Source organism: Notamacropus eugenii, chromosome 4 (genome assembly GCF_028372415.1).
Source record: "Notamacropus eugenii isolate mMacEug1 chromosome 4, mMacEug1.pri_v2, whole genome shotgun sequence".
NCBI lineage: Eukaryota > Metazoa > Chordata > Mammalia > Diprotodontia > Macropodidae > Notamacropus > Notamacropus eugenii.
The window spans coordinates 155,879,452-155,900,517 of NC_092875.1; the positions used below are offsets into that span (position 1 = coordinate 155,879,452).

The following is a 21,066-nucleotide window of genomic DNA, read 5'->3' on the forward strand; positions in this document are numbered from 1 at the left end:
TGTTGTGAGGATCAACTTAGATAATATTTATAAAGTATAGTTTCTGGCAACATGGTAGAAGTCTTTCCCCTAGGAAGGGTCTCAGTGACCCCCAAAGGTCCATGGACCACATTTTGAGAACCTCTGATGTAGATGTTCCTTTGTGGTACAGCCAATTTATTCTAGGACTTGCCAATCAAATCAACCAACAATGAATCCTCAACTATACATTATTAACCCAGCATGCACCAAGCTGAGCAGGGGCTATAAGTAGTGAGAGAAATTATTATTTTGCTGTTATCCTAATAACCAGTTACTAAACTAGGAGCCAGGTTTTTTCTCCTTTATTTTCTCATTTAGGGCCCAACCCCTGTAGGTCAGTCAGTCCATCTCTAAAGGACATGGCTGATTAATGAGATTAACCCTAACCCTCCAGGAACAGGCTTCTCAATCTTGGGCAGGACCCCATCCGACCATGGTAGGGGGAAGTGTAAACAGAATCCAGTCTGGGAAAGTTCATGACCCAAAGAGAATAGCCCTGCCCTTGTACTTTTCCATTAGATTTCAGGATGACCCAGCTCATGAAGGACAAAACTAACCAGAGAGGTCTAGATGAGGAGGCATTCCCCTGTCCAGAATGCTGGGGGCAAGCTGAAGACCTCCAGCCCACCTCCTCATTAAATGTCCATCAGTCAGGGTTGATTTTTCCAGTCAGGGGTGTTCCCTTTCCAAAAAAAAAATACATTTAAGGTATTCAGTATGAAACCACTGACCATTAATTTATTCATTAGCTAGCCTAATTAATAAATTGATTATTACCCAGAAGCCCTGTCTCTCAGGTTTTTTCATTCATCACAGCTATATAAGACAATTCTTGTTTTCAGGGAGCCTGTCATCTAGCTGGAGAATCACAAAATGATGAGAGGAGATATAAAGTAATTTAGTGCTAAATAGTGAAGTGCAAACTGTAGGTGAAACACAAGTTCAGAGAAAGGTCAAGTTTGGGGGTCTTGTACATCCCCACATGTTTGTATCATGGGATGGTACCTCAGCCCTTAATTTCCAAATGTCTGCTAGACATCTCCATCTGGATGTCTTTTTAGCACCTCAGACTCATTATGTCAAAACCAAACCTCTTCATCTTTCCCAAAAACCTCCTCTACTTCCTGACTTCCCCCATTTCTAAGAACGACTATTCTCCTAATCACCCAAACGATTAATTCAGAGTCAGACTTTGAAGTCTTCCTCTCTTCATCTTCCCAAGACTCCCATCTATCTATTCAGTATCCAAGACTTCTTCAGTCTACATCTATAATGTTTCTGGAATATTTGTCTCCCTTTCTGTTCCCACTACCTCAACCTATTATAGAACCCCTTTTTACCTTTTGTTAGTTGGTTTTTACTGGCGTTTCTTTTTTTATATCATCAAAATTCTCTTCAGTTTCCCTCCCCTTCCCTTTACAGAGAGCCATTTCATAGAATACCAGGGTTCACTCCTTACCTTCTTTCTGACCTATCACATTAGTTTCCTAACTCACTTCATTGCCCATTTCCTCCCCACTTCAATCCCTTCTGCACACCACTGTTGGATTGTCCTTCCTAAAATGAAGCTATCACGTTTCTCCTTTGGCCAAAATTGTCAGTAGTTCCCCACTCATTTCTAAAATCCAAAATCATTACCCACAAAATCAAGGCTGTATACAGTTTAGGCCCCAAATGCCTTCTCAGTCTTGTCTTATGTTTCTTTCCTCACGTACCCAAAGCTAAAATCAAACTGGAGCTTTGCATGTACGTCTCCTTTCCAACTCTATGTCTTTGAGGTGAACTTTTCTCTCCAGCTAGAATACTTTTTCTCTCCCCAGCTTTACCACTGAAATCTTCTCCTTCCTCAAATTCTGGCTTAAATGCTACTTCTTTCTTCATAAAACTTCCCCAGATTTGCTGAGTCAGAAGTGGTCTTCTTCCTCTGAAGCTTTCTTTTATGATATCTACTATATTCTGCCCTATATTAATTATTTGGGTAGAGGTCTTATGTCTCCTACTTAATTGTTCATTCTTTTAGGGAAAACTGTCTTACTCATCTTTGTGACCTCCTCTGTTCCTAGATAAAGTGTCTCACATATATTAAGTATTCAACAAACGTTTAAGAAATAGCTAAAGTTTTATTCAGTGGTAGCCATCAGCACTTATAAGCTACTTTGGATGTTTCCCCCTTCTGTGCTCCTCCCCTTCCCCATAGCTTCAATTTCTCTGATTAGGATAGTATGCAACCTAAGATTAAACAAGACAGAAGAAGAAATTACTGCTCTTTTATCAGCAATGGCTCTAAGATGTGCAAAGTCAGTTCGGCCGGGATGATGTTCCTCAAGCTGTATTCCTAAGAAACATCATCCTTGGTTGTTGAATACCAAAGACATCAGAGTATCAAGGTAGGATTGGGGCAGAAGGACAGTTATGTTGGTCATGAGACCCAGTACAAGGGAGGCATCTTCTAACTCTGAAGTACCTCATTGAACATGGCATTGCTATCAAGTGGAGAAAATCTGGCATCATACTTTCTGCAATGAAATATTGCTTACTGAACTTGAGATCAAATGACACAGATCATGTTTGAGACCTGTAGTACCCTAGTCGTGAATGATAATATGCAAGCTGTATTATCTCTATATGTCTCTGATTGTACCACCACGGTATCATAGCATCACCCACAATGAATTCTTCTATGAGGATTGTGCCCTTTCCAGTGCTATGCTTTGTCTGGACTTACTCAGTTGGTCATGACCTGACATATTTCATGAGGATGGTGAAGGAAACAGGGGTTTTACTACCACAGCTGAAAGGGAAATCCTTCATAGTATCATGGAAAAGCTGTGTCATGCTGCCCTAGACTTTGACAGCTGCTGCCACTTAATCTTTTTTCCTGGACAAGAGGGAAGAGCTTCCAGGAGTTCAGATGATCACCACTGGCAATGAGAGATTCAAATGTCCAAAGATCCCTTTCCAGACATTTTTCCTGGGCATGGAATCCTATGGCATTCATGAGACCACTTTCCAGTCTATCATGAAGTGTTATGTTGATATCCAAAAAGACCTTTTTTCCAACACAGTATGGCCTGGTGGTACTACTATGAACCCTAGTATGGCTGACATAATACATACACACACACACACACACACACACACACACACACACACACAAAATATCATATCCCTGGAGCCTAGAACAGTAAAAAAAAGATCACTGCTCTCCCTGAAAGTGAGCACTGTACACTGGGACTGCTAGGTATTTTCTGCCTTCTCTCCTTACCTTCCAGCAGGTGTGAATGAACAAAAAGGAATATAATGCATCTGGACCATCCAATGTCCATCACAAATGCTTCACAGCATTTGCTTCATGAGCAATCACCCAAATATATTTATTTCCCTGGCAAATACATGTTTGATGTTAGCCTCATAAAACTGGAGTAAATCAGAATTTTTTCAAAAGAAACTTGTCTTTGGTGTGGAAATATGTATCTGATATTATGTAATATCAGCATTTTTTTCAATTGTTCATCCATTACAGATTTGACCTTGTATTCATATGAATAGTTATTCCCTTGATGTATATTGTAGCATACCTTTTACATACATTTGATCTAAATTCTGCCATGAGTTACTTCAAGTAGCAAGTAAAGTTAATTTCTATGGAGAAGTGACCTCATAATACAGCAAGAGAGGATTTAGCTTGTTGACCCTCATCAGATGTACAGTTTAATTCTATCAAGCAAAAAAAAAAGTACAGAGTATCTAACAGTCAGATTCCCAGAATCCAAAGGAGTTGAGTACTCTAGAATTTCTCTCCTAAGACTGACAAGAAAGAATTCATCTATGAGTTTTGGTATATCTTGCCACCATCTTAGCAGTAACAGATACTGAATCCAAGCCTTTGGAATCAATTAGTTTTTGTTCTTGTTGTTTTCCTCAGTCCACTATTTTCCTCAAATGTCACAGGGCTAAGTTACTTGATACTGAGTTGCAAAAAAGTTTTCATTAACAAGCCTATAAATTAATGCATCTGGTTAATTGTATGTTACCTTAATGGTCTCACAGAAATCCAAAATTTGTAAGTCATCCTAAGATTTGAGAATTGAAATGCCCAACACATCACTACATAAGGAAAAATAAAAATGTGGCAAGTAACCTGGAGAAAAAAAAAGAAACGAATAAAAGGAACTGTGGGTTTGGGGAAAGTCACGTAGTGGTGGAAATTGAAGCTGTCACAGCAGATTATTTATCTGAGGAAAGAATAGAGAGAGAGGAGCTTAGGGCCAAGGACTGAACCTTGGGAATAACAAGTTAGAGTTTGGGAGGAGGAATAGCTTATAGGAAAGGAGACACAAGCAGGTCTCTTCAAGATATTAAGGAGTCAGAAAGGTTCAGTGTCATTAAAAAAAAGATGGAAGAAAGAATTTCCAAAAGTAGGGAGTACTAAGGACCATTAAAAAGAACTGAGAAAAATCCATTAGCAATGTCTAGACAAGGCAAGAGTGCCTCTATCCCTCCTGCTGTCCTTGGAGGTAACATCCCTCTGGTTACTACCAATGTAGCTCAAAGAATGATTTCCTTCTGATGGACTGTCCCCTTCAGAACAAAGCTTCTCAAGGTTTAAAGATAAAAAGCTGGAAAAGAGCTAGGAGCAGTGTTTAATCAGTTAATAAGCCTTTCAAGAGAGTGTCAAAGTAGATTACTTCTGCATCTTTCCCCTTCATATCTTCTCCCTTCTTCTCCCAGCTGTCAAGAATTTAAGTATTTTTAAAGTACAATTTATATTTATTAAACAGTTTCTCCCTTTATCTGAATAAGTACGCATCTATCCCTCACTTACTACACTTAAATGTCAGTTATTTTCTTGCCTGTTCTTTTCTCCCCTTCATTTGTTCTCTCCCTTCCACCCTCTTCCTTCCTTTAATTCTTTCTTTCCTCTTCTCCCATGAACTTCTCTTTTCTGTTCTCCCCTCCCATCTTCTTCTCCCCTCTCTACAATAAATTAGGAGCAATAAATATAAATTACAAAGTGGCAACTATAGGTTTTGTGTCATAAAAATTTTTTTGATACTTAAGGCTGCCCAAAAGTAGAGTAAATGGGTGCCTTGGAAGATCTCACTGGAGTTCTTAAGGAGAGGTTAGATAATCACTTGTCAGTTATGTTGGTGGCAAGGGGGTCTTTTTCCAATATTGGCTGGACTAGGTGACACCCAAGATTCCATCCAAATCTGAAATGTGGCTATTTGGTAATCCAGTCCTAAGGAAAAGAGCCAATGTAGTAAAGTGAGAAAAATATAGGACCAAAGTTAGACTCAGAAGTCTACTAGCTACCAAGGTTACCTGTGCATGATCTTAGAAAAGCCATTCATCTTCTTGAAGTCTCAGTTTCCTCATCTGTAAAAGGAGAAGGTTGACCAGATGACCTCTAAGATCTAGAGAGCCTTGATCCTAAATGTAAGGGTGGAGGTCAAGTGAATCAATGAATAACCCCATTCCACTTAAAAGTCATTTTAAAAATACTCTAGCCCTGCTATCTTAACTGGGTGAGAGAAGACCTCTACTGAATCAATCATTCAAGGGCACTGGAATAGATGGAAGACATCTTTGAAAACTACTGGATGAAACAGAGTGACATTCCACAGGATGTGTATTCATAATGGCTGAAGAAACTTAGCCACATTTTATGAGACGTCTACAAAATACAAAGCCATGCATTTCAAGTGGCAAGTCAGGAGGGAGCAGTTGTGGGACGAAGCCAGCAAAGAGAAATAGAGAGACAGTCAACCAAGTCAATCAGCATTTATTAGGGACCTGTAATGTACCAGGTACTATGCTAAATACTAGGATACAAAAAAAAGGCAAAAAAAAGTTTCTACTCTCAAGGAGTTCACAATCTAATGGGGAAAAACAACATACAAAAAAACTATGTACAAGTAATATATATGTATGCATATGTACATATGCATACATATATACACAGATTAAAGTGGACATAATCTCAGAGTCAAAATATTAGCATTAATGGGTACGAGTAAGGGCTTCTTGCAGAAGGTGAGATTCTGGCTGGGGATTTAAAAAAAGTCAGGGAAGCTTGAAGGTGGAGATAAGGGGAAGGGAGAAAATTCTAGCTTTGAAAAATAGTCAGGGAAAGTGCCTAAAATCAGGAGACAGTGTCTCATGTGAGGAGAGGCTTAGGAGGCTGAACCCAAGTCTTATAGAATAGGGTGACAGAAAACATGGAGGAGAGGACAACTGGGAATATAGGAAGAGAGCAGATTATGAAGGGCTTTAAAAGCCAAGCCAGGGATTCTATATTTGATTCTGGGGGAATTAAGGAACCACTGGGGTTAATTGAATAGAAGAGTGACATGATCATAGATGGAGAAAGACACATACTGAAAGAGTGAGGGTCTCCAAAGCAGAAGTGGAAAGAATCAGCAATTTAGTAACAAGAACAGCAAAAGGAAGGAAGGAAGGAAGAAAAAGAAAGAAAGAAAGAGGAAGAAAAAAACAGAAAGAAAGAAAGAGAAAGAGAAAACAAAGAAAAGAAAGAAAAACAAGGAAAGAAAGAAAAACAAAAAGAAAGAAAGAAAGAAAAACAAAGACAGAAAGAAAGAAAGGAAAGAGAAAGCTTAGCAAAGAAAAGAGAGACCAAGGAGGGCTACTGGCCCTATAACCATCTTAGCAAAAGACTCAGGCTGAAGTCACCATTTGTACCCATCTCTTCAAAGCCTGAGGAAAGTACCAAGAGATGACCTGCTTTTCCCCAATTTCCCCTCCCTCTGCCTGTCTATGGAGAAGCTTCATGGCACAGTAGATAGAGGGCAGGACTTGGAGTCAAAAGATTCATTTTCCTGAGTTCACATCTGGCCTCAGACACTTACTAGCTACGTGATCCTGGGCAAGTCACTTAACCCTACTTGTTTTAGCTTCCTCATCTGTAAAATGATCTGGAGAAGGAAATGGTAAACCACTCCAGTATCTTTGCCAACAAAACCCCAAATGGGGTTTTGAAGAGTCAGACACAACTGAAAAACATAAGTGAGTATGCTCACTTCTCTACTCAAATATTTTCAGTAACCTGAATTTTTGCTCAACCATAAAGGTTATCTAGAAATAAATATAAATTTAGATTAATGCAGAGAGCTAGACCTGTGCCTGAATGTTAGGAATTTTCCTAACTGGGGTTCTGAGCAATTGTGAGTGAACTCTAAACTTTTTTTTCCATATAAATTTCTAAAGCAGTCAAAGAGGGAACCACATGACCTAAAAAATCATGGCATGACCCTTAAACTAAAAATGGATTCATTATTACAATAAGTTGATTAAATTTCTTAAAGACAAAAAAATAAATAGGGAAGAAGGGTGACAATGACTATCGATCGACTATTGACTATTGTTGGTCAAGTACATCCTCTTTATAAACCTGTGTTGTACTGACAATAGGCAGCCAGGGCTAACTACTGGCCACTTCTATACTTCTGTGAGATCTAAGCAGTTTAAGGGTTGTGCTAAAATGTCTAAAACATGGGATATATGTTCTTGGATTTGAAAAGCAATCCTACCATCTAGATTTCTTTTTCAGTTAGCCTAATCCCATTGTCCTTAGGCTGGTAGCACCTCTGCTGACTTCGGGAGGAATTCTGTCTGGATAAAAGAATGAATGGATTCTATGAAGGATAGGAAAAAAAATGAATCCACTAAAGGCTGCTTTCCCAACATGAGGAAGAGAGGCCAGAGCTGAGAATAGGTCAGCTGAGGAAACAAACATTTTTCTCCATTGGCAAATGTATAATTGAACATTCTGAGAATCTAATTTCATGTGTGCAGATGCAAATGTTTGAAGAGTTGTTTACAGGGCCGTTTGTGCCAGAAAGACCCTAGTGCCAAGACAGCGCACAGTCTCCTATTATCCCGCTGGATTCCACTTCTAAAGATGTTTGGGGGTTTTTTGAGGCTTGTCAGTTTCCATATTCAAAGCGTCATTTGTTCCCTCAAAGCGGAGGTCTGCTTCCTCTCTTCTGTATACATCTATTCCCTCCCTGACTGGGGAGGCCTATAGAGAAGATACCAAAAGGGGAACAGATCCGCCTCAGAAGGAGACTGTCTGGGATCAAAGTTTTACTAGTTTCTGAAAAACCAATACAGAAACAGTTCCAGATCCTGGGTGGTTTGTGCCATATGCTGCCTCTTCACTATTTATTTATTCAAATCAATAGTTTCTCCTACTTACTGATTTCAAGGCTCAGCTCAAAGCCCACTTTCTTCAAGAGTTCTTTCTAGATGCATCTACCAGTGTTTGCAGAGATTTTGACTGAAAACAAAGATCTCTCACAACCTGCTATGGGGAGGGTGGTCTTTGATCAACTCAAGGTAGCTCAAATCCAACCTTCTACAGGACATCTTTCCCTGTCTCCCACACCAAAAGACCTGCCCCTCTGAAATACCTCTTATTTGTTGTTGTACAGTCCTGTCTGACTCTTCATGACCCCATTTGGCAAACACACTAGAGTGGTTTGCCATTTCCTTCTCCAGCTCATTTTACAAATGAGGAAACTGCAGTAAGTAGAGTTAAGTGGCTTGCCCAGAGACACATATCTAGTAAGTGTCTGAACTCAGGAACATTAGTCTTCCTAACTCCAGGCCTGGCACTCTATCCACTGCACCATCTAGCTCCACATAATATTAGGTAACATTTATCAGCATCTACTATGTACCAGGCACTGTGCTAAGTGACTTGATCCTTTACAACACTCCTCTAAGGTAGGTGGTATTATTATCCTCATTTTACAGATGAGGAAACTGAGGCAAACAGAGGTTAAATAACTTGTCCAGATCACATAGCTAGTAAGTGTCTAAGGCAAGATTTGAACCCAGATCTTCCTGACTCTAAGCTCAGTACACTATCCTCTGAGTCACCTAGCTGCACCTATTTACCCTGTGTATATCTTGTACATACATAGTTATTTATGTGTCTTCTCCTCCATTATAAGTTATACTCCTTGGGGTCAGGAACTAGTTTTGCCTTCTTTGTATGTCCAGCTTTTAACACAGTTTCTAGAATGTAGTAAGCATTTAATAAATGCTTGTTGACTGGCTGACTGACAGTAGTTATGCTAAAGGTAGAGTTATGCCAAAGTAGAACAGGGAAAGAGTGATAGATTTGGAGGCTGTTGTTTTTTCAGTTGTGTCTGATTCTTTGTGACCTCATTTGGTGTTTTCTTGGCTGAGACCTTAGAGTGATTTGCCATTTCCTTCTCTAGCTCATTTGATAGATGAGGAAGCTGAGGCAAAGAGGATTAAGTGACTTGTCCAGGGTCACACAACTAGTATTATTTACTGCCTACATGATCTTAGGCAAGTAACTTAACCAAACTGAGCCTCAGGGAGTTACTTCCTGACAAATAACATACTATTCACTATAGCTCCTAACTAATCTTCCTGTAATATAGGACTCTTCAGCCCAAGACCAGTTTCAGTCACTCGGCTCTGAATTATATAACTGCAGAGTTTCTAAGGGCCTCAAAGATCATCTTGTCCAACCTAAACCTGAACAAGAAACCCTTCTACTACATATCAAACAAGTGATCAGCCCTTGCCTTGAGATCTACAGTGAGGGGGGACCTGGGTGTACTGGAGGCAGCTAGAACAGCTAATTGTTCAATGTTCATTCTGACCATTTACACTCCAGATATCCTGAAAGGCTATTCAGGGTCTGAGTTATTGTTTTGATGATTGTCTAGAGTCCACAGGTGGGGAACCTTTGGCCCCAAGGCCATATGTGGCCTTCAGACTGCAGGTTCCCCAGCCCTGGACTCTAGATGTAAGAAAGTGATTAGAAAGATCTTAATAACACAGTATGAACATAAAAATACATCATGCATACACTGCTTGCTGCCCCCCGAAGCCAGTTGCTAAACATTTAGCAGAACAACTCTAGAGAGAACTCATAACTTCCTGTAGCTGTCTAATCTATTTTGAAATAACTCTTCTTTTTTATATAAAGCCTATAACTGACACTTTATACCCTCTGGCACAATGGATAAAGTGCCACACCTGAAGTCAGGAAGACTCATCTTTACTTGCCAGGCAAGTCACTTAACCCTGTTTGCCTCAGTCTCCTCATCTGTAAAATGAGCTAGAGAAGGAAATGGCAAATTGCTCCAGTATCTTTACCAAGAAAACCTTGAATGGGGTCATGAAGAGTCAGACAAGAATGAAAAAAACTGAACAATCTTCCACAGCTGGTCTCATGTTCACTCCTCTAGGGCCAAGCAAAACTAGTCCCTTTTCCACACACTAACCCTTCAAACACTTGAAGACAACACTCATGCTGCCTTTGACCCCAAAACTCTTAACCCTAGACTGAACAACCCTCTTTAGTCCCTTCAGTCAATCGTCAAATGGTATGATCTTGAGGCCCTTTAATATCTTAGCTGCCTTCTTCTAAATACTTTTCATCTTATCAGTGTCCTTCCTAAAATTTATGACCCAGAACTGAGCATGATATTTCACATTTGCTCTCACTAGGGCAGAGTATACAGTGGGATAATCATCAGCCTATTCTCAGATATCATTGTCCCTTAATACAGACCAAGATCTCATTAGCTTTCTTGGCTGCCACACACCACCAATTTTCCTCCTTCCTGACACCCCTGAGTATATCCAAAGAGACCTGTCATCAATTGCTACCCTTTCCATCTGCTGCTTCAGCAGTAAGAATTATAGCAGGAAGGCTGCAAACAGAAGTACCAACAGCTTTCCCCTTGAGCTTGACAGCATCCTGGTCTCATATGAAAACTATCCTCCAAACATCATCACCTGACTCCTTCCAAGGTTGCAGTTCTTAAAAGGGGGTAAAAAATACGTTTGACCATGAATGACAGAATTCACCTCCCTTTTAAAAGGACTATTAAATGAAGAGAAAACATTTAAAGGCTCTTCCATCAAAAGATAGAAAGAAGCCTAGAGAAAAAGCTATTTCCCATCTCCGGTAAGATGAGCAACAAATGATCCGTCAGGTTTTCCCTAATTGGTTGATCTGTTTGTTGTTCAAGGATCTTATTGGTATCTGCAGTGTTTGTATTCATTTCTTTTCACTCCTGTGGTACTATGCCTTTCACAAAACCCCATATCAGCAAGGTATATGAAGATGGAATAAAAAAACGTTTCAGATAAGCAGCCAGATGTTTTGAACAATAATTCTGCAACATTATATTTATGGCATTGCCATATTCATAGCAAAAGCAATAATTACAGCTCTGGATCCATCATGGGCCTCAAAGCTAAAATAAATTTTAATAGTCAAAAAGATTCCTCTGGATGACACTGTATTTATCCTCGGCATTAAAGTGGGAATTGGACTGTTCAGGCAGTCTAACATCTTCCTGTAATGACAAGGTTTCAAAGAAAATGAGAATAATGTTTTCTCAGCATCATAATTATTTTTCTGTCATTGTCTTAGCTAACTATGAAAGTAAGGGCAAGGCCAAAAATGTAGGAAGATGATAAAAAACAGGAAAGGAAAGCTCTGAAAGTGTTTACTGGGAGTATCAGGCAGAAAGAATATCTTCATTCATTCAACAAGCACTTATTAAGTGCCTGCTCGGTACTAAGCTGGAGGGAGAGCTGGAGTCAGAAAGACTTGCATTCAAATCTGGCCTCAGACACTTGCTAGCTGTGTGACCCTGAGCAAGTCATTTAACTTCTGTTTGCCTTAATCCCATAGAGAAGGAAATAGTAAACCATTTCAGTATCTGCCAAGAAAACTCCATGAACAGTATGGCCCACAGGGTCACAAAGAGTCTGACATGACAGAATGACGGAATATGGTACTAGACATTGAAGAAAATACAAAGATACAAGAACAGGCCCCTGGCTTCAAGGATCTAAGAATAACTTATCCTTCTCACCATCATCATTATCACGGTAAAAGAGTGCTTTACTGTTACATTAGCTCATTGATTCTTCACAATGACCCTCTACAGTTGAAAGTAGTAGCATTAAGATGTTCATCTGCCAGATATGCCAGATAAATTGGGACTTGCCCAAAAAGAAGTGGTGGGGAAGGGAACCTAACAAGGAAGATTCTTCAAAAAAACAAAAAGCATAAGAAAAAAGTAAGCCTCCCAAAAAAATTCTATTTGTAAAAGAATGTGAGAAATCTTCAAAGGGAGAGAATAATGCTGCACTAACTGTGAAGAGAATGCCAAAAAAATGGAATAATCATAAAAGCTCCCAGAGAGGAAAGGCCTAATAAAAGAATTCAAAGAGAAATAAGGAATGAAAATGGAGTTCTTTGAAATCTGGGGAGGAGGGGGGAAGAGAAATGAAGGTTTAGAGCCAAGGCGAGTAAATTTAACAAAGCAAAAGACATGTCTAAAAAAGAATTATGGATGAGATGGCATTCAAAAATATACAGCAAGAAATATGAAAGCAAAGTAAACAAGTCAGCAATATTAGAAGAGATGAGGTCTCCACAAACTAAATGAGCTTTAACACAGTATGGCCAGGTAATCTAAGAATCATTTGGTATTATAGAGAAAAGAAACCTCCCAGAAAGCTAAATGTCATACTTAAATAAATTGTATTAGAAAATGCCCCAGAAGTATTAGAACTAGAATACAAAGTTCAGCCCTATAGAATCCAGGGGATTCCACTTGAGAGAAACCCCAAGTATAACTCACTCAAAAATTTGGTCACCAAGTTTGAAAGCTGCCAAATTAAAGAAAAGCCATACTTGAAAAGAAATGATGGTCCAAACCCCCCAAGATTATTTATTGATGACAGTAAATTAAAGGCCAAAATACAAAAGAAAATACCTCGCACAAAAAGATAACCTTACTTTGAAAAGTGGAACATAATTTTACACAACCCCTTGCCCAAAAAAAGAAACATAATTAATGGCTTCCAAGAGTATCTGTTGAAAAATGCGAAGAAAATATAGTATTCATTTATATTCATGCTAGAAAGTACATAAATAAAAGAGCTTGTCCTTAATATGACCAAAAGTAATATTTGTATTTTTAATATGTTTTAATGATAGCTATCATATCACAGGCATTTCTGGTAAAGAGATACTTCCCCTAACTCATACTTCCTCCTTTCTAGATTAAACCTTCCCTTACAACAAAAATCAATAAGCAAAAATAGCCTAGATAGCTACCCCATCTGCAGTGTAAACAACATTCTGCTCTATCCCACCTATTTGCCATGAGGAAAGAGGTATGTTTTAATATCTGTTCTTAAGGAACATTATTAGTTTTTCAATTACTCAAGAATTCAACTTCCTTGTAGTTATTATGACCATTATTTAATTATTAGAACAGCAACCACAGTGTTAACATTTTTGGTTTCGATTTTATCAATATTTTTGTCTTCAATTTACATTTTTTTAGTCATTGCATGTATCTTATTCCCTGGGTTATTCTTATTTAGTTCTTCATCAATTTGTACAAATCTTCCAAATTTCTCTGAATTCCTCATATTTATCCTTTCTTACTGTACAATAATATTATATGACATTCATAGACTACAGTTGCTTTTTTCAGCTATTCCTCAATCAATGGACACCCAATTCATCTCCAGTCTCTTGCTACTATAAAAGAGTGTGACTGTGAATATTCTGGTACATATTATTGCTTCTTTCTTTGACTTTCTAAAGACATAAGTCCAGTATTAGGGTCACTGAATTAAAGGGTATGGACAACCTGGTCATTTTTCTTATATAATTCCAAATGGTGGGCCAGAATAGTTGAAACTTCTTACAATTCTATCTTCAGATATTAGTGCAATTATGCAAATAAAGGTATTAAAATGTCCATACCTTTTGACCTAGAAACTCTGTTGCTACAAATATACATCAAGAAGGTCACTAACACAAAGAAAGGCTCTATATGTGCTAAAATATTTATATCAGCATTGTTTGTAGTAGTAAAGAACTAGAAACAAAGCAGATGCCTAAACAAATTAATGATCATAAATATGGAATATTATTGTGCTGTAAGAAACAACAAACTTATTAAATACAGAGGAACATAAAGACTTACATGAACTGATGCAAAGTGAAGTAAGCACAGCCACAAAAATTAAATACACACAACATAAATGTAAATGGAAAGACAAATTATCATAAAATAATTGAAAACAAATATTGCAAAATTATTTTTTAATGTTTGACCCCAAAGAGAAGATATGAAAAGATACCTTCCTCAATTCCATTGCAGAAATTTGGAGGGGAAGGGTTTAGATTCCATTATTGTGGAATGCTGACTATAATAACTATTTTTTTCAATGTATTGATTGGTTTTGATAATTTTTTTCTCAACTTCTTCATTTTCAATTTTTTAAAAAATTTTTTGTTATTAGAGATGGCTCTACAGAAGGGGTCAGGGGAAGGACACAGATGAAAATTCAAGTGGTATACCAACAAAAGATATCAATAAAAATCTACTAAAAAGCAAATTGAGATATATTAATTTAATTAATTAATATATTAATTACCAAAGAAACAACCAATTGCATGAGTACGGAGAAACCTGGAAAGACATGGAAATCAATGAAAAGCAAAGTAGTCAGAAACAGGAAAACAATATGGACAATGACTTCAACAATGCAAATGGAGAACAATCATAAAACAATCAAATCTAAAAATCATAAAATTAAATGACCCAAGTTTTGCACCAAAGGAGCATAGGCCATCTACCAACATACCTTTGCAAAAAAGGGGCCCCCGTAGGTAGAATCTTGTATGTATTGTCACACATTTTTCAAGGTTTTTGCTTAACTTTTTTTCTCTTCCTATTTTTTTCTGTTACAAAGGATAGCTCTCAGAGAAGGGTAAAGGAAAGAATACAGAGAGAAATGGCACCAAATCAAAAGATAACAATAAAAATATATTTTTCCTATAGCCCCTACAATTTGTTTCAAATTTTTTTTCATCTGGACCATCTTATAATGGTCCAGGGGAAAGCTCTGGATTGTTTTAAATAGCATTTCAATCAAACATTTCTTTTCTTAATTTAATTTATTTATTTTTAGTTTTCAACATTCACTTACATAAGATTTTGAGTTTCAAATTTTCTCCCCATCTCTCTACTCCACCATCTTAGGCTCAACATGTAGACTCATGTTAAACCCATTTTCACATTAGTCATGTTGTGCAGAAGAACTAGAACCAATGGAAGAAACCACAAAAAAGGAGAAACAAAAAAGAGAGAGAGTAAATAATATGCTTCGATCTGCATTCGGATTCCAGTTCTTTTTTTGAATGTGGACAGCTTTTTCCATCATGAATCTTTTGGAGTTGCCTTAGATCCTTGCAGTGCTAAGAAGACATAAGTCTATCAAAGTTAGTCATCATATAATGGGGCTGTTATTGTGCACAATGTTTTCCTGGTTCTATTCATTTCACTCAGAATCAGTTCATGTAAGTCTTTCCAGGTTTTTCTGAAATTCACCTACTCATCATTTCTTCTAGCACAACAATATTCTATTACATTCATATACCACAACTTGTTCAGTCATTCCTCAACTGATGGGCATCCCCTCAATTTCCAATTCTTTGCCATCACAAAAAGAGCTCCTATAAATATTTTTGTATATGTGGGTCCTTTTCTCATTTGTATCATCTGTTTGGGATACAAGACCTAGTAGTGCTATTGCTGGGTCAATTAGTATGCACAGTTTTGTAGCCATTTGTTTATAGTTCCAAATTATTCTCTAGAATGGTTGGATCCATTCACAACTCCACCAACAATATATTAGTTTGACAATAATTTCTTAAGCACCTACTATGTGACAGACCCTGTACTCCCCATACTCAAGGATCTTATATCATAGAATGCACAGGATCATCAGAAGAGACTTCAAAGGCATTCTTTTACAATTGCATCATTTTAGAAATGAAAATAAGGCCCAGGGAAATTGGAAGACTTTTCCAAGGTCACAAAATCACAGCTCCAGGTATTTTCTCTGGCTATCCCCCATACCTGGAACCCTCTAACTCCTCTTCTCTACCTCCTGACTTCCTTCAGGTCCCAGCTAAAATCCCACAGTCTTCTATAGGAAGTCTTTCCCAATCCCTTCCCTTTGTTGATTATTTCCTATTTATGCTGCCTATAGCCTATTGAACAATGGTTATTTACAGGTTGTCCCCAATTAAATTGTGAACTCTTCCAGGGCAGAGATTGTTTTTTGCCTTTCTTTGTATCCCCAACATTTAGCATAAAGTCTAGTAAAGAGCTGATGTTTAATAATGATTATTTGGCTGGCTAACACAGGTAGTATTAAAGGTGAAATGCGAACCTTAGTCCTCAAAATACAAAGCAAGTGCTCTTTCCACTACACCATGCTGCAGAGACAATATGCACACATATAATGACATTACATAAAATATATACAAAAAAAGGTAATTTGGAGGTGAGTCTTAAGGCCCTTGCAATGTGGAGACCAGGAAAGACTTCGTTATCAAATAGTCATTTGTAATTGTTTTGAAAACTCCTTTTTTTCCCTATCTTTGACCACTAATCTTTTGAGGAATTGTTCCTGTATTCTACATTTTTATTAATAATTCCCTATCTATCTTCAATATCAGACTTTTATTAGTAGTGTTTGAAGCAATTATCTTCCCTACTCTTTAGTGTCTCTTCACATTTTATCTTCATTGATTTTACTCCTGCAAAAGCTTTGTAATTTTTATGTAGTCAAAATTGCCCATATTGTCTTTTATGATCTCTTCTAGCTTTGTTCTTTTTATGAATCCTCTTCCTAGCCAAAAGTTTTTTCTGGTTTTGTTCTCTAATTTTTTTATTCTGGTTTTGTTCTTTTCTATTTTGTTTTTATGATGTGGCCTTTTGTTCTCAGGTCAAATAACCATTCTGAACTGAATGTGGTACATGGTGTAAGCTGATGCTCTAAACATCTTTTTCCCAGCAGTCCTTGTCAAAAAAAGAAGCCCTTTCTCCACTAAATTCTATTATGAAGTTTATTGCTTCTGTGTCTTGCTTATCTGCTCTGTTTCACTGACCTACTCTTCTGCTTTTTAACCAGCATCTAAGAGTTTCAATACATACTTGACAATACAGTTTGAAGTCTGACGAAGTTATGGCCCTTTATTCACACTTGTTTTTTTTATTATTTCCCTAAGTAACTCTATACCTTTTGCACCTATAAATGAATTTCATTATTATTTTGTCTAGCTACATGTAAGATTCCCTTGGTAATTTGAATGGCATAGCACTAAATCTATAAACTCAGGTAAGAAGAATCATTTTTATTAAATTGGTAAGTCTCAGAAGCACTGTCTATTTTCTCACTTAATTTAAGTTTTCTTTTATTTCCATAAAGATTGTTTTGTAGTGGTATTCATATGAACATAGAGCAGTCTTTGTAATAAAGAAATATCAGACACTTGCCATCATTATTAAATAAGAATGTTCACTGTCAGAGGCAATAAGGCAAGAAAAAGAAACTGAGGGACAAAGAAGAGAAAAACATATTTAGTTTCCAATGACATGATGGTTTACTTGGTTAACTCCAGAGAATTTTTAAAAAATCAAGATAATTAGTAGCTTCAATGAAATAATAGATACAAAATAAAACTATAAAAATCATCAGATTTTCTACATATTTCTGAAAAAATAAATTTAAAAAATCTAAGTGGAAGGGAGAAGAATTCAGCTCAATTAAAATGATTTATTAGTAAGCACCTATTAAGAGCCATATGCTGAAATAGGTATTATATCCAAAGAAAAACCAAAATACTCCCTTCTCAAGGAGCTGATATTCTACATAATTATCATTTATCTTGGGTTATAGAGTTTAAAATACACACCCTGCAGTGGTATAATATGCCATCTCCAACTGATCAGGAATTGAAGGAGATACAAAGGCTCCCTGGGGAAGAAGAGTGTGATGCTTTTGTATACAGATGTTAGCACACAGGCTTAAACATTTAAACTTTTGTACATAGACTTTTATGAGGACTCTACAGGTAAGGTGAGATTGCCTTTAATATGTAAATATGCATTATAAAACCCTGAATAGAAATACTGTCAGTGCAATAAACCAATCAATAAGCATTCATTAAGGAGGTGTTATTTGAATTGAATTTTGAAGGTGCAGAGAGAATTTCACATCCAGAAATGGGGAAGCATCAAAAGAGAGACAGGAGATGATAGATGGAGTGTGGTCTATGAGGAACATCAAGTTTTTCAGGACCAAAGCACCCAGGAAGAGGGGAAAGGCTACAAAGGTAGGGTGGAAGCTGGTTGTGAAGGACTTTATATATCCAACAGTAGATTTGTATTTTATCCCAAACACAACAGAGAGCCACTGGTGAACCAGAGTATCTGAATCCCAAATTACATGTCTCCAGCTGTAGACAGTGACTAGGAAAGACTGTACTCTAATCAAGTTCTGCAGGCAATCCAAGTAGCCCAATGCAGACATGTAGAACATAAAATTAAAGGGTGCTGTGAGAGAAAAGAAAGGCAAACAAGGAGTGGTAAGAAAAAAAACTTCCCAGGATGCTTTAAACTTGAGTAAATGTACTAAGGAATAATCTGGAAACTGACCTAAACAGCATGGAAAAAGAGAAGATTAACTATCCAATTTATACCGAAAGAAAATGCTGGACACTAGGTAAGGACTAGGGACCTGCCTCTGAAAGGAGATGACAGAATTCTTGGTGAAAGATACTGAAAAGATACCAGTCAGGGGAGTAAAGAAGATGCTTTGGAAAGTCCACCTTCATAAAATGTCAGTTGAAAAGGATTTGTATAGTCTAATCTCTCCATTCTACAAATGCAGATGGCTCAAAGAGGTTAAAGACATCTCACTTGAAATAACAACAAAATATTAACTACATGGGAGTTACTCTTCAAAGACAAACACAGAAATTATATAATTACAACTACACAATAATTTTTTAGAATGAAACAAGGCCTAAATAATTGAAGAGATATTATGACTAGACTATGTCAGTGTTAGGCAGATTTAGTTCATATGCCCCAAATTACTAAAGGGATACCATTTTTGGAATTAGATTAAAAAAAATTTTTAATTCATTTGAAAGAATAATATTTCTCACCAGGCTATATTTCTCTGGATCTTTTCAACCTCAGAAATCTCTCAATCCTGGAAGGTCTCCCTAGAATTCATACTTCTGACTTACCCTCAGACCCCAGGGCCCTTCCTCTGAGACATCTACACAAATACAACTAATGCTGTTAGAATCAGAAGAAAAAGTACCATATAGGAAAAATCTTTACATAGCATTATAGACTTAGAGCTTGAAGGATCTTGGAAGATGATCTATTCCAGAGATGTCAGACTTACCAGTAATACTCCCTAGTGCAGCCTGAAAGAAAATAAACTGCAAATGGGAAATACATAACAAAAAAAATTAAAATTACAATAAAACATAGGTAATGGTTAATTACTGATTTTCTAAGTCAACATGCAGTGTGCAAAGATCTCTTTCTATGAGCTTGATACTAGAAAATCCTAGGAGGCCAAGAGGTATTAATTATGATCTGTCAAAGATACACAGGTAATATTAGAAACCATAGTCAAAACCAGGTTCTCTGACTCCAAATCCAATGTCTTTACATTGAATCTTGCTGTCTAGCCTGGCATCCAAAATCTAAGAGGATTTGACAAAAAGCTATAAATTGAGATCCATTCAGGGGTCCATAAACAAGTAGTCAAGAAATATCAACATTTTTCCAAAGGATAAATACGAACTATGAACAACCACTTGAGAAAGAGTTCAAAGTCACAAATAATTGAAGAAGTGCAAATTAAAACAACCCTTGGTACTTCACACTCATCCAAGCAGCAAAGACATAAAATGAGAAAATTCATCATAGGAAAGGTTTCTGGAAGACAGGAATGTTAAGTCACTGCTGGTGGAGTTGTGAATTAGTTCAGCCATACTGGGAGAGAATTTAGAATAATACAGGAAAAGTTGCTCAGTTGTTTATATCCTTTGACCCAGAGACCTCACTATAAGGTTTATACCCTAAGGAAGTTAATGACAATAAAAGATAGAAAACATTCATAGCAGCATTATTTGTAATAAAAAAAAAAGCTGAAAATAAAATAAATGCCACATGACTGGAGAGTGGCTGAACTATGACATATGATTACTGCCCTGAGAGGAACAATCAATATGAAGAAATTCAGAAGACATAAATGAAGATATGAAAAGTGATGAAAGCTGAGGAAAATCAACAGTCCAGATAACATACATTTCTTCCCCCACCCCCAGCTTTTCCAAAGCATTAAAGCCTGATTCTGGCTCAATCTAATCAAAATGATATTTGTGAGACCCATTCCTACAAACCATGGCTTTAATTATAAGATATCTCATGACGATAGTGGAAAGAGAATTTACTTAAAATAGAAAATCAAGGTAAAATTTGGAAAATACATTCATGGCAAACATCCTTAAGGCCTATAGCCCATGGCAAATCACCAATATCCACCCCCCAGTCATCAGATCATAAAATCAGAGCTAGAAAGGAATTTAGAAGTCATCTAGGGACCCCTTCACCACATTTTACTGAGGCCAAGAAAGGTTAAGTGACTTACCCAGGATCCCACAAGGATGGAAATTATATTTCCAGACCAGTCCAAGCCAAGACTCAACACCTTGCCTAGGGAAGCCTAAAATTCTGGAATAAAAATTGGCCCCTTGGCCACTCAAGTGCTATATAACTCCATGCCTAAAATCTACTGGTTCATCACAGGAACTCTGTGCTCCTGTTCAAACCAATCCAATAAACATTTGTTAAAAAAATGACTTTATGTGTATGGCACTGTGTTAGTTTCTGCAGATTCAAAGACAGAAAAAAACAGTCCCTGTCCTCGAGAAGCTTATTGAAGGATACAATGCATCAAACAGATAAGTATGTGCATGATAATTCCAGGATGGAGAAGGCAAAAGAAGAGAAGAAGAAAAGATTTAAAAGGTTTATAAGGGCCTGAATTATGGTGGTAACCATGGGAAGGAGAGAAAAAGGGACTTTGAGGAGGAGTAGAGAGAAGATTGAAATA

General features: G+C 37.2%; 1 protein-coding gene across 15 annotated transcripts in view; it reads right to left on the reverse strand.

Moving 5' to 3' along the window:
* The window catches only part of CPQ (carboxypeptidase Q), a 681,911-nt gene that overhangs the window by 649,450 nt on the left and 11,395 nt on the right, over positions 1-21,066 (reverse strand). Inside the window, exon 2 of one of the 15 annotated variants that reach the window (XM_072603445.1) lies at positions 5,347-5,400. The exons of the other annotated variants lie outside the window; for them this stretch is intronic. The gene's annotated coding sequence lies outside the window, so the exon portion shown is untranslated. The remainder of the gene's footprint in view (positions 1-5,346; positions 5,401-21,066) is intronic. 15 annotated transcript variants of the gene reach the window in all.